Raw genomic sequence first — 12,826 nt, 5'->3', positions numbered from 1 at the left:
TTTATACATTCTGAAAGGTTTATAGAGCGCAAATAGAATTCAATAAGGAAACAATAAAGCTCTCCCTGGGTATTTTTGAAATCACGGGGTAAATTTTCCACATTGAAACCAGTGAGCTGATGCATTTTACGGAGGTTGTTGAACAGCCCCAGCTCACACTTGACCAATTTATTCTTAGTGATACCATTGCCAATAATAAAATTATGATTATAACCCCAATTTAACGCATCCTGTGTTATAATAATAATAATGATGATGGTATTTGTTAAGCGCTTACTATGTGCGAAGCACTGTTCTAAGCACTGGGGGAATACAAGGTGATTAGGTTGTCCCACATGGGGCTCACAGTCTTCAACCCCATTTTACAGCTGAGGTCACTGAGGCACAGAGAAGTGAAGTGACTTCCCCAAAGTCAGACTGCAGGCAAGTGTCAGAGCTGGGATTCAAACCCATGACCTCTGACTCCCGAGCCCGGGCTGTTGCCACTAAGCCACACTGCTTCCTTTTAATCATATTAAACACCGTAATAGGGGGAGAGGCTCGACATGGTTGGGAATGAGGAGATCAGGATTTTGCCTGATGTGTGACCTTGAAAATGTGGATTTACCACTCCAAGTCTCTTTCCTCATCTGTATGATAGCTTAAGATATCTTTCCTCAGTCAATCATGGCTATTTATTGAGTGCTGACTCTGTGCAGAACACTGTACTAAGTGCTTAGGAGAGTAACAGTACAGTAGACACAAACCCTGCCCTGAAAGAGCTTAAAAGCCTGATCATCTATTCCAGACGTTAGCACAGTGCTTTGCACATAACTATTTAAGGAATATCTTCATTGCTGTTGTTTTTATTAGTGGTATTATTATACCTGACTTCTTAAGTGTGCCCTCCAAACATCTAAAGTAGCAAGGTTTCAAAGAAGTGGATATATTAGGAGAAGCTACTGCCTATGCTCAAAATCAGCAAAAAAAAAAAAATATCTTTTGTCTGGCAGAGCAAGCATTCATTTCATTTTCCCCATGCTACTCTGCTTTTGAGAGAAGTATGTCTTCCAGTTCATGACTTGGGTCAGGATTTAATGTACCGAGAAAACTAGAAATGTATTATTTGTTCCCGGGACCTCAGACACTGGCAATGCATGTTTCGTTTTTGCTCATTTCACAAACATATAAAGATGCTGGATCAGGAGGGTTGGCGTTTGCAACATGAAATCTGTTTTGATTTTTTTTTTTCATTTCCTCTGAACTTTCCTTTATCGCTGGAAATTGTCTTAAAGCCCTCAAGATCAGAGTCATTCAAAGAAAAAATAAGGATATATATTTTCCCTGTTTAATTTGACTACAAATGAAATCATTTTTACCCCTTTTCCCTAAAAACTTTCCACAATTGTTTCATTTTGGGGGAATATTTAGTTGACTTGAGGTGGATTGCTGTCAAAATTGTGAAGCATGTCTTGTAGGGTACACATATGAATCGCTTAAGTCACAATTCAGTATTCATTGATTATAGGCTCTTGAACAAAAACAGATCAATACCTTCTCAACGTGTCTATCTAGAAGATTGGCTATACATAAGTACCCTTGCAATTGTAATAAAGTTATAGAGATTCTGTTGAAAAGTTGATATATCAAAATTTTGGAGAGACAGTTTGTGAATTGGGGAAATCCTGGATAAATGAGAGGTATTCTTTAAAGTTCATGCTCATAAATACATGTGTGTGCACGTGTATGTGCACAAACAGCCTTATGAAGCCATTTCCATCCATTCTTCATTAAATATATTTATTAAGTATCCAGTACATGCAGACCTCTGCTTCAAATCCTGGAGCATCTTTTAGAAGAAGGGTAAGAATGGTGCTTGTCCTTAAGGAATTTTTGATCCTCTAACTCCCTTTTTCTACAACCCTTTCACAGGACCTAGGAACATCCTCAGGGGAACTGGATGGCGAAGTTTACCAAATCGTAAAGGATGAACATCAGGGAACATGAAACTATAGTTAACCAAATTGTACGGTAAATCAGAATGAGGAGCCAGCCACAGAATCTTGATGGGGATAGATTCAAAAGAAAACAAAGGAAACACTTGTTCATGTAGCAGGTACTTTGAAAATGAAAATTGTTCCCACAGTAATAACAGTACAGTCAAAAACAAAAATACCTCTACCTACAGGTAGGATTTTGATAAATTCATGGTTCTTGTTACTACAGGTAATATTGTGAATTAATCAGTTGTATTTATTGAGTGCTTACTCTGTGCAGAACACTTTACAGAGTTGGGAAAAACAATTCCTGCCCACAAGGAGCTTACAGTGTAGAGAAGGAGATAGCCATTAAAACAAATTATGAATATGTACATAGTTGCTGTGGGACTGAGGGGGAGCAAATAAAGGGTACAAATCCAAGGGCTAGAGTGACGCAGAAAGGAGAATGAGTAGGAGGGCTTAGTAGGGGAAGACTTCGTAGTGGAAAAGTGATTTTTTTTTTACTATGGCTTTGAATGTGGGGAGAATGAGCTTCCTAATCCTAATTCTTCTTGTCCTAGAGAAGCAGCATGGCTTAGTGGAAAGAGCATGGGCTTGGGAGTCAGAAGTCATAGGTTCTAATTCTGACAGTAGAGGACACTATTATCCAACCCATATTTCCAGCCTACAATCTTGGCGTTATCCTTAATATCCTTGAAGAATAAAATTGTCGTTTAAGTAGAATGATTTGGGATAAATGAACTCAGCAGTCTTTTCCATGTTGGACATCTCAGTATTTTGAAGAAAAGAATTATACAGTCAACAAGCTTTCACTTTGAAGCAGAGATCATCTCTCGGTTTTTTTGCAGTGAAGAATGAAGAACGCTTTGAAGCTGGCACAATGATTTGATTTAGGGCAAATAAAAATTAAAACAACCGACAACTATTCTTTATCAACTAAGCTGGAGCTGGGTTTTGTACTACATTAACTGCATTGCCATTTTGTACTGAATTGCAGGAAAAAAGAAGTCTTAGAAGAATTGGAGACCCATATGCTGATCCTCTCTTAATATGTCAAGAAATGCAGTGGTTTTGTCTCATATTCTCTCTCTAATGATGCTGGTAGGTTCGTCGCTAGGCTAATTAACAAAGTCTGAGAATTTCTGTGTTGGAGAGCTGTTGACTGCTGGCAGGGAAGAATTCCAACTGCTTTGGCAACCAAGTTAATGTCTCCGAGTTTCATTCCAGGATCATCACCTTTGTTCAGAACCAGCATCTCCCACAGTGAACATAAGTCACACGTTCCAGAAAGTCTGCTTTGGCCCCCAGGAAGTCAGTATGATTGAGTAAACACATTAAACTTCCTGTGCATTTGTGGACTGAACAGATGTTAAGTAGAAGTATATTCACCTACATTCAATGGAGAGCGTCCACATTCGCTTATTAAGTCAGTCAATAATTGAAGAGTGTTACTTACTTCTCTCACTGTTCTTCTACTAACACTCTTCAATTATCCTTAACAGGAGACTGCCTGGTTCTCAGTCTCATCTCTCTCTCCTCTTTCTCCCTCTCCCTCCGCCTCTCCCTTTTCCTCCCCCTCTCCATCTCCCTCTCTGTTCTCCATCCTAATGAGACTATGAGCCTTATGTCACACCTGATTATCTTGCATTTACCTCAGTGCTTATTTCAGTGCTTGGCCCATAATAAGCACCTAAGAAGTACCACAATTGGTGATACTGCTATTATAATCATTATTATGCCCTGAAACATCCACCCACTTCAAATCCAACAGACCACAACTCTCCCCATCTTCAAAGTCTTCCCCAAATCACACCTACTTGAATAGACCTTCTTGGTTTAATACCTCATCTCCCCAGATTAAATACCCTGAATTGCCAATCCATTGCTCCGGCATCACCCAAGTATTTAAACTATTGGCAGCACTGTAGAATTCATGTATGTATCTTAAATACCCTATTACTTAAGTCCTCACTCGTATACTTATTCTCATTTTTTCTTCCTCTTTGGAAAGAATTTCTCATGCTAGATCAATTAGCCAGGAATCGTGTCTAATAATTCTCTTGGACTTTCCCATTTAGCTCTCTGCCCACCATAGGTGCTCAATAGATACTACTAATTGATTGGTTAGCACACTGACATTTATATAGATATGATGCTGATTCAGATTACCAACCAAAAAAAATGGATCTGGAGCTGTAATTTTGACAAATCTTGGTTGGAACTGATTATAATTCTGAGAGACATTAGCAAATGGGGTTCCAAGAATACCTTCATCTTAAATATGTTGTTTTAAGTGAGGGTCATGTTGCCTATGCTTAATTACAGATTATTGTGAATCAGAAGGGATACAGTACTATCTTCAACTTAAAGATATTCAAGGTTATGGACTGGCTTGAACCCAGGAAAATCCACTTACAACCAAATATTTTAATCAATAACACAGAGTTTAAGATTGTCCCAAAATTCTGTTATCTAGGCAGTAAAGGCTCAAAAACTGTGCAGTGGACAAAGGGGCAAAAAAGCAGTAAGAAGATCAGAAGACTTTAGGGGAGATTGTGAAATGGGCTGATTGGGTTTTTTAAAGTATTTTCTCTTCCTATATAGCTCTCTTTAAGGTGTTTTTTTTCAACGATTCAATGTCATGTCTGGGTAGACCAAGCTTATCAATGGCATTGGTTTATTTATGCTTTCTTTTATATTCATTCATTCAATTGTATTTATTGAGTGCTTACTGTGTGCAGAGCACTGTACTAAGCTCTTGGGAAGTACAAGTCGGCAACATACAGAGACGGTCCCTATCCAACAACGGGCTATAATACCTGACTGTAGTTCCAGCTTTCGTTCTCCATTAAAAGAAAAACTGTAACAGTTCATTTACCTGCATTTTTAATCAATATCTGGATTCCATTCAAAACAATTAATATGTTAACAAATCAATTTCACTTCTCAGAAACCTTTTGTGTCAGGGGCCTCTGCCTTCAATGCCCATTTCAGCTAAAGCATTCCAATATTGAAATGGAATTATTGCAGGGATCAGTTACCAGTCAGTAAACCAAAATGTTCAAGACTACCACTTCCGCATTTCTTAAGTTGTTTTTTCTTTAGAAAAATCAAATCACCGTACGTTGGGATTCCAAATGGCTCTTCTTATGAAAAAAAGATCAAGCATGCAACCTTGAAATCTTAATTTCTTGTCTGTTAAGCAAAGATCCCTATTGGAAATCTCCAATTTATTAAACTATAAGAAATGTAGTCACTGGATTAGGTCAACCTGGTATTCATCTTCTTACAGTGGTAACAGGAAACTTGGAGGAATTGTGCAATGTTGCTTTCTTTGTCATAATCCTGACGTTTAGGCACGAATCAGCTAGTATTCCCAACTTTTTCCCCTACCTATCTACTTTCCCTATAGTGTCCAACATTTTTTCCAAACTCTGTTTTTAAGGCTCTGTGGAGCAATCTGTCTGGAGTAAAAACCCCGGAGTCAGATTTCTATGGAATGGTACCTTCTGTCAGGTGGGTATGATCTCCTGTCAATCAGTGCATCCACAAAAATCATCAGGAAGCTGGAAGTCTTATCCCATAACAGTACCTGGATACTAGAGCAGCATGAGCCATCTCCTAAATGCTTTTAGTGTTTATTGAGTGATTACTTTTTCAGAACTCAGTCCTAAGTGCTTGGGACAGTACAACAGAGTTACAATCCCTGCCCTCAAAGAATTTACAGTCTTCTGAGGGAGGCAGGAACTAAAATTAATCATAAGTAGGGGAATCAACTGAATACGAAGATAACAATCAGATTTATTGAGCACCTGTGGACAGAACGCTGAACTAAGCCACTGGGAAAATACAGTATAATAGGGTTAGAGATACATTCCCTGCCCACAACAAAAATATGTAGCTTAAGGGCTGTGGGGAGAGAAGGTAGGGTAAGTGAAATGGTGTAGTGTCCTCTTGGCAACGTAGGCATTGGTTAATTCAAATGAAGATGCTTAATAAAAAAACCTAAAAAACTAGGATGGGTTAGGATCATGTGTGCTCCTAATCATATTTCTCTTCACAACTGGCCCATCATTCAGTACTCAGCATGGCTTAGTGGAAAGATCAAAGGCTTGGGAGCCAGAAGTCATGGGTTCTAATCCCACCTCTGTCACTTGTCAGCTGTGTGACTTTGGGCAAGTCACTTCACTTCTCTGGGCCTCAGTTCCCACATCTGTAAAATGGGGATGAAGAATGTGAGCCCCTCGTGGGACAACCTGATCACCTTGTATTCCCCCCCACCAGCGCTTAGAACAGTGCTCACACATAGTAAATGATTAACAAATGCCGTCAATGTTATTGTTATTATTACTGCACTGTGACAATGGAAAGGAATCTGAAGTTGAAAAATCACTAACTACTCTTACTAAGAAAGTATTACCAGCCTTGAGAGCATAAAACGGATATGTCTTTTGACAAGCTTGAATCAACCTAACCTATAATGACCCAGAATGAATTTCTTTATTCAAACGTTCAAAAATCATTTGGCAGCTGCTAACCAAAAGCCCCACCTCTCTGATCTTGAAATTGCCTCAGATTCAAGTTTCCAATTCACTTGGGAAGAAAAAGCCACGCTATCAGCTCTATGTACATATGAAATTGTCTTTTAGTCAATGGAGCAACACAGGTAGGTGAATGTATAACATCCATCTTTGGATGTGCATAGGCATATAATTTGGATTTTATAATGAGAACAAAAATAAAAAACATATAAAGCATGTTTTTGTATAAAAAACATACAACATATATATGTATATATACATGTATATATATATATGTGTGTGTTCTGTTTTTATACAAAAACATGTTTTATATGTTATATATAAATATATCTATTATATATAAATATATCTATATATATTATATATATAACATATAAAACATGTTTTTGTATTAAAAAGAACATATATATGTATGTGTATATGTATACATATATATGTGTGTGTTCTGTTTTTATACAAAAACACGTTTTATATGTTATATATAAATATATCTATTATATATTAATATATATAGATATATACTATATATATTATATATATATAAATATATATAGATATATTTATATGTTCTATATTTATAGAAAGCTATTAGCTGGGAATGCAATGCTATTTGGTGTCCCAAGATCTGAGAACAAAGAGAGATGAGGAATTGATTTCACAAACTCTCATTTCTGGGACATTTAAATTCTGGATCACCAGTAGACTCTAAGCTTACTGTGGGCAGGGAATGTATCTATAAACCCTGTAGTACTGTACTCAGCCAAGTGCTTAATTCACTGCTCTGCACACTGGAAGTGGTCAATTGATACCACTGATTGATTGATTGATCAAATCTCAGAGAAACTCTGAGTAGTTGCTGGTCATGGTGGGAAAGGCTTTGAGGTCTCCCGTTTCCTTCAGTTCCCTGAAGAGTCATTTGCTTCAAACAGGGACATTTGCGAACACATGTATGTCTGGGTTATCCACTTTGTATTTATAAGGTAAAGATATGGTTTATCAAATTATTTTGTGAATAGCTAACAGGTGTATAGAAAGACAACGATTAGCGATACAGCAATTTATTGTAGAAATTCACAAAATAATGTATGTTATGTAACCATAAAATAAACCTCAGATATTCGCCTAGCCTTTTGGCTAAAAGCCAATCATCTGAGTCATAGCCAAAGACGTATTTCAGATCAAACATCAACAACACTTGAACTGCCCCAGTTTTCATGGACACTGAAAGTGAGCAAGTCAAAGACATACACACACAACACACACACAGCATACATAAAGCCCAAGGGTATATTTTGGGGCAGACTGAAGTGTTCCAGACACAGACAATAACCTTGGCTTATTTTTTGTGTGACATTATTGAAATGTAATTTTTGGACTGATTTATTCTTCCCATTTTGGAGAACAGAAAATGAAACACTTCGTGAAAGTTGTCCTGCTCCAGAGGGAATTTGGTTCCTCTCACTGACTGGCTCAAAATGTTGAAGCCTAAGGCTCTGGCGAGGATGCCTTTCCATAAAATACCAGATTTGGAGGTCAGTGTTGTAGTGATAAACCATAAAACAATAATGTTGAGGGGAAAATGAAATAATTACTTTTCTATGTGAGTAAAGGTTAAGAGCCGAAGTGTGCGTTGCCATGACTCTACATTTGTGTTTACAGCACTGGTCTATGGAAGGAACAGGATTGTAAATGAAAGGAAGAGCTTTTTCAGCTCAACTTTGCATTGTTTTTGTGGGTTTCATTACTGTCTCGTTATTAGTTGATTATTCAGAATGAAGGAGTAGTCAGTTTTTCATTTTACCAGGTAATCAAAGTCACTGATGGAATTTTTTTTTTTGTTTTTTGTGGGTTGTTTTTCCTGCTATTTGTTAAGCACTTACTATGTGCCAAACACAGTCCTAAGCACTGGGGTAGATACAGGCTAATTGGGTTGGGCACAGTCCATGTAATAATAATAATTATGGTTTTTGTTAAGTCCTTACAATGTGCCAGGTATTTTCCTAAGGGCTGGGGTCGATCCAAGCGAATTGGGTAGGACACAGTCCCTGTCCCTCATGGAGCTCAAGTCTCAATCCCCATTTTACAGATGAGGGAGCAGAGGCACAGAGAAGTGAAGGTCACACAGCAGAGAATGATGGCATTTGTTAAGCGCTTACTATGTACAAAGCACTGCTCTAAGCGCTGGGGAGGATACAAGGTGATGAGGTTGTCCCACTTGGGGCTCACAGTCTTAATCCCCATTTGTGAAGTGGTGAGGCAGGATTAGAACCCATGACCTTCTGAATCCCAGGCTCCTGCTCTAGCCACTACGCCATGCTGCTTCTCATGTCCCATCCCATTTTACAGATGAGGTAACTGAGGCCCAGAAAAGTGAAGTGACTTGGCCAAGAGCCCACAGCAGACAAGTCGCAGAGCCAGTCTTAGAACCCAGGTCCTTCTGACTTTCAGCACCCTGCTCTATTCACTAAGCTGTGCTATTTCCAAACTAATCTTGTCCTGGACATCCCATCCTTACCAACTATCAACGGAGTGCCTGAACGGAGGGTGAGGATCAAATGAGTCAAAGCCCCCAGGTCATTGCGGGTAGGAAGATCCAGGAGGTGGAAAGCCACCTTTGCACAGTCCTTACACTGAGAGGATTGTGAGAGTTTGTAACCCAGGACTTTAACCCAGTTTATTCATTCAGTCGTATTTATTGAGCTCTTACTGTGTGCAGAGCACTGTACTAAGCACTTGGTTTAGTGAGTCATTGGTCAATCTCCATCCCCCTTGTCTTACCTGCTTCCCTTCCCTACAGCACCTGTATATATGTATATATTTGTACGTATATATTACTCTATTTTACTTGTATATATCCTATTTATTTTATTTTGTTAATATGCTTTGTTTTGTTCTCTGTCTCCCACTTCTAGACTGTGAGCCCGCTGTTGGGTAGGGACCGTCTCCAGATGTTGCCAACTTGTACTTCCCAAGTGCTTAGTACAGTGCTCTGCACACAGTAAGCACTCAATAAATACGATTGATTGACTGAGCCCTTTGTGAAGAGCACTGTACTAAGTGCTTGGGAGGGTTCAATACGGTTGGCAAAATTCCTGCCCTCAAGAGGCTAGCAGTTTCTTGCCTGCTCCAAGTACAGGTTAGTTGAGCTTCTTGTGCACCAGGTACATTTCTAGACTGTGAGCCTGCTGTTGGGTAGGGATCATCTCTATATGTTGCCAACTTGTACTTGCCAAGTGCTTAGTACAGTGCTCTGCACACAGTAAATGCTCAATAAATACGATTGAATGAATGAATATCTGCGTGGCTCAGTGGAAAGAGCCCGGACTTTGGAGTCAGAGGTCATGGGTTCAAATCCTGGCTCCGCCAATTGTCAGCTGTGTGACTTTGGGCAAGCCACTTAACTTCTCTGTGCCTCAGTTACCTCCTCTGTAAAATGGAGATTAAGAGTGTGAGCCCCCCGTGGGACAACCTGATTACCTTGTAACCTCCCCAATGCTTAGAACAGTGCTTTGCACATAGTAAGCACTTAATAAATGCCATTATTATTATTATTATTATTATTATTATTATTATTATTATATCTACCAACTCTCTTGTATTGTACTCTCCCAAGTGACTGGTGCAATGCTCTGTACACTCTAAGCATTCATTTTTTTTTTTGTTTTTAATAGTATTTTTAAGCACTTAGCACAATGCTCAAGCACTCAGTACAGTGCTCTGCACACAGTAAGCACTCAGTAAAGAATAATAATAATAATAATAATGGTATTTATTAAGCGCTTACTATGTGCAAAGCACTGTTCTAAGCACTGGGAAAGCTACAAGGTGATCAGGTTGTCCCACGGGGGGGCTCACAGTTTTAATCCCTATTTTACAGATGAGGTAAATGAGGCACAGAGAAGTTAAGTGACTTGCCCAAATTCACACAGCTGACAGTTGGCAGAGTGGGGTTGGGGTGGGTGGAGGTCAAAGAGGAAGTATACTCTATTTAGCAGCATAACCCAATAGAAAGAACATGAGACTTGGAATCAGAGGACCTGGGTTCTAATCTCTGCTCTGCCACGCACGTGCTGTGTGACCTTGGGCAAGTCAGTTCAGTTCTCTGAACCTCAGTTCCCTCATTCGCACAAGGGAGCTTCTTCTTCCTTCTACTTAGGTTGTGAGCCACATGTGGGACCTCATTATCTTGTATCTACCCCAAAAGGGCTTAATACAGAGCTTGGCACACAGTAAGCATTTAACAAATATTACCATTATTGATATCTCAGGTGGGTCCGGGAATGCATTTCAAAAACAGTGTTCGATTTTCCAGAGTGGACATGTCGTCTGATGTTTGTTCAGCTCTGTTCTCTGGCATTGTTTCCTCTGTTCCTTTGTTGGTAGAGGTGAATCTCATGGAAATTAAGCCCTCTCCTCTGGTCCTCGCCCTCTCACTAATCCCCCAGGGAAGAACTGTCCACCCGGTACCTTCTATCAAGCCATGCCCATGCTGTACCCTGCTCTGGGTTGCGTTTTCTCCAGCCTTTGAATAGAGGATGGATATAATGAGATACCACGTTCTGATTTCCTTTGTAACTTGCTTTTAGTCGGTGTTTGTCAGAAGAAGTCCCAGCTTCTCAGAAAGAGGTTGAGTAAAGTAGATCTGCCTCACATTTTTGATTTCAAGTGTAATATAGAGGCTAACAACCCTAGAAAATAGGAGCATTTCTTTCTCAAAATGTGAATGCTACATGATTAGTAAAAAGAATGATGCATTTAGTGAGAGTGAAAGACGGAGAAAGAGATGGGGGAGAGGGGAGGGGACCATAGAGTCATAAAAAACAGGGAAGGAAAAAAGTTTCCCATGAAGTTAAACGGTGAAAAGTTACCTTGAAAGACAGGTGCCAGCAGAATATTTGACAAATGAAAAGCAAGCTTCCAGGGGAAAAACAATGTAAGAAATGTTTACCATTTAGAGAGGTTGAAGTTAAAATGCCTTTCCTGTGGGGAATGTATGTCATATTGGTATCATACATAGCCAGGTGCTTGCAAATAGAGAGCCCCAGAATGATCATTTGTTCATGGTGAGGTAAGCAGTGCCATTTGAGAACATCTTTTTAGTGTGGTATTTGTTAAGTGCTTACTAGGTGTCAAGCGCTATTCTAAGCGCTGGGATAGATACAAGGAAATTGGGTTGGACACATTCCCTGTCCCTCATACAGCTCACGGTCTAGGTCAGAGGGAAGAGGACTTAATCCCCGTTTTACAAATGAGGAAATTGAGGCACGGAGAAGTGAAGTGACTTGCCCGTGGTCGCACAGCGGACGAATGGCAGAGCTGGGATTAGAACCCAAGTCCTCCGATTTCCAGGCCCGGGCTCTATCCACTGTGCCATGGTGCTTCTCACCCAGTGTGCCCTCATAATGGCAAGTGGCCAAGAAAGCAACAGTGCATGCACGATAAACTCTCCCTCAGTGATTCTCCCATTGTTGTGTAGGGACCGTCTCTATATGTTGCCAACTTGTACTTCCCAAGCGCTTAGTACAGTGCTCTGCACACAGTAAGCGCTCAATAAATATGATTGAATGAATGAATGATTCTCGCTGGTATCACCTTACCATCAACGATGTCAACCTGAAGGGTAATTCTACCTGTACACGACAATTAAAATGATTCAGATCGAAAAATCATCGCAGACATCCTCAGAACTGAAAGTTTCCAATATTCCCACAGTATCCATAGCAGGTAATCTAACCCTTTCCTAAAACTATCTTCTAAACAATGCAGAATGCTACTAGCCCCTTTCCTCCTCCGTGGACGTGCACTGGTCCTGAAATCAGAGAAACCAGCAGTCAGTTTTTCTAGCCTGACACAACTTGCTAGTGTTATTTTCAGGGCAGTCTGCTACACATTTTGCATAAGTGGTAAATAATGAAAATGGTTTGGATAAACATCTCCATTCGTACAATTCCTTTTGTTCCAAACAAATTTTTGGAAAAGCCAACATTTCAAGTACGTATTAAGCAGTCCAGTGAAAAATCCATTCACTCAATCACTCCGAAACCTATAGTGGTACAGCATGCCCTTCTTTATAATGCCTAGAAAAAGGCACATTTTGGACATTTTCTCTGTTCTCTGATGGAAGCATTATTTTATACATGCAGCTCCAAAAATGATGAATGAAAACTCAGATGGTTAAGGAACTGGAGCTCTGGACCACAAAAGCAGCAGGCCATTAGTGGAGAGAAAATGTCAGCAATGTAAGACTAGGCTTCAAACCAAGTAAAGGCAGACAGAGTGTCCAGCCTGTTGGATTGTTTGTCACAT

This window comes from Tachyglossus aculeatus, chromosome 10 (genome assembly GCF_015852505.1).
Source record: "Tachyglossus aculeatus isolate mTacAcu1 chromosome 10, mTacAcu1.pri, whole genome shotgun sequence".
Lineage (NCBI taxonomy): Eukaryota > Metazoa > Chordata > Mammalia > Monotremata > Tachyglossidae > Tachyglossus > Tachyglossus aculeatus.
The sequence above is the reverse complement of the archived record's forward strand: the minus strand, read 5'-3'. Positions refer to the sequence as shown.